Genomic DNA, 2,554 nt, shown 5'->3' with positions numbered 1-2,554 from the left:
AAATGAGCCAGCCATCCTCCTATTTCTAGAAGGCTTGGGTCTCCATCTAAGAAATCAAGATGCAACTGAATAATTTTTTATTCATCTCTGATACAAGGGGGCTCCAAAAAGTTTGTGGAAAAAATGGAATTAAAAGATACTGAACATATTGAAGCCACGTCATACAGGCCATATTCCATACTTCATGTGTTAGTTACTTCATTTGTCCTCACAGTCTTCACAAAGCAATTTTTTTTTTCATTTATAATGCCTTGCTTCCTCTGAAACAGTCTAGTTTTTTCTTATATCTCCACTTTCCCTCTGTTGCTGTTAAGTGTCACCTAGTCGGTTCCAACTTATAGCGACCCTGTATAGAGTTTCCAAGGATTGGCTGGTGAGCTTGAACCGTTCATCTTGAGGTTAGTAGTCCAGTGCTTATACTATTTTCACTACACAAATTATTAATTCCACTGCCATGGAGTCTATTCTAAGTCATAGTAACCTTACATAGGACAGAGCAGAATTGCTTCTGAGGGTTGCTGAGACTGTAAATATTTATGGGAGCAGACAGCCTTATTGTTCTCCTTTGGAGGGCTGGTGGGTTTGAACCACCAACATTTGTGTTACCAGGCCAAAGCATAACCCACAGCACCACCAGGGCTCTGATCAAGTAATTCTAGAAAGTGTCTCAGAAATTTTCATGCTGTATTTGAACTACATGTTTCTGTGTTTGTTGTGTGTTTTGTCTACCTGTATTTGTCACTAGCCAGTAGTATGGTATCATTGAAGGAACTAGGAGTTGAAATCAAAAGATAACATGTTCTAATTTCAGTTCTGACAAGTACCGGCAGAACAAGTCACTCTCCCATTCAATCATTCATTCATTTACTCATTCACTTCTTCAGTGACTAGTTTGTACTAAGAGTCCTGGTGTGGTGCTGTGGGTTAATGCGCTGGACTGCAAAGTCAGTTTGAACTGCAAGGTTGGCGGTTCAAGTTTACCAGCTGCTCCTTGGAAACCTTACACAGGGTCACTATGGGTCAGAACTGACTTGACAGCACTTAACAAGTTTGTACTAGTTTCTACACCTAGTGCTGGGAAAACAAAGATACTTAAAGCACACTCCCTGGGGTGATGGGGAAGGCAGTATACAAGAGGGATGCTGAGAGAGGAAAGATGAAAGTAGAAGATGACACAGTGAAGAGGAATGCAAGAGTTTAAGTGAACAGCAGTAAATACTGTTAACTGATGGCACATGGAGGGGATTGCAATTATTATAATGAAATCAAGTATATGATTTGTTGAATGGAAAACTGATGATCTGCTCTTTAAACCTTTACTCAATTCACACAAAAAAAGTTAAAAACAAAACACATCTCCTATTCTTAAGGAATTCACAATCTAATGGGAGACAAACAGGTAAGCATATAATATTATTGTCAAGTGCCCTCCGACTCATAGAGATCCTATGTAGGATTTCCGAGGAGCGAGAGTGATTAAGTGCAACAATGAAAGGTTTACTCAGAGCTGGAAATAGGGGAAACCATCTAGGAGGTGTCAAGGGGTTCTTAAAGTGTGAGTAAGAGCTAGCTCAGCAAAAGGCCAACAGCATACTCCATCCAACTCAGGCAAAGGCAAAGACCACACAGAAAGTTCGAGTTCACAGTAAGAACTGGGAAAATTGAATTAAAGCAGGGCCTTGGATGTTATATTTAATAGCTTAAACTTGTTCATGTTAGTGGTTATCAACAATGTGTTATGAATTCTGACATTCCAGTGCCCAAACTTGATTCCCACTCAGCTGGCAGGTTTGAACCACTGACCTTGCAGTTAGCAGCCCAATGCTGAACCCACTATACCACCAGGGTTCCTTGCCAAAACTTGATAATCTACTGCCATTGAGTCCATTTCGACTCACATCGACCTTGTATTGTTGTTAAGAGCTGTTGAGTCAGTTCTGACTCATAGCAACCCTGTTTAGGGTTTCCAAGGAACAACTGGTGAGTTTGAACCAATGACCTTACACAGAACTTACCGTACAGTGCCACACCTATCTTTACGGAAGCAGCTTCATCTTTCTCCTGCAGAGGGACTTGTGGGTTTGAACTGCCCACTTTGTGATTAGCAGTGCTTATCTTACAGTGTCACCTGGGCTCCTTAAAACTTGACAGTGTGTAAAATTTAGTTTTGGACACATACAAACATATAAACTAGAAAGAGAGGCCTGGCAATCTACCTTGTAAGATCAGACAATGAAAACCCTATGGATCCCACCGCTCCATAAATGGCCTAGGGATGAAGCAACGTTTTGTTCTATTGAGCACAGGGCAGGATGAGTCTGGGGCCAACTCAGTGACAGCTAACAATGCATACACACGTTTTTCTTTTTTCATGAATTAAGCTAAACTGATCTAGCCCAACGTAAGATACTGTGTATTTAGCAAAACATTTCTAAGACCTTAGCCATATGACTTATTTATATAAAGATATGTAACCAGGTTACCACCACTCATCTGTCAGTTTGTCGTACTGTGGTGGCTTGTGAATTGCTGTGATTCTGAAAGCTATGCCACC

This window comes from Chrysochloris asiatica, unplaced genomic scaffold, assembly GCF_000296735.1.
Source record: "Chrysochloris asiatica unplaced genomic scaffold, ChrAsi1.0 scaffold00008, whole genome shotgun sequence".
Classification (NCBI taxonomy): Eukaryota; Metazoa; Chordata; class Mammalia; order Afrosoricida; family Chrysochloridae; genus Chrysochloris; species Chrysochloris asiatica.
The sequence above is the reverse complement of the archived record's forward strand: the minus strand, read 5'-3'. Positions refer to the sequence as shown.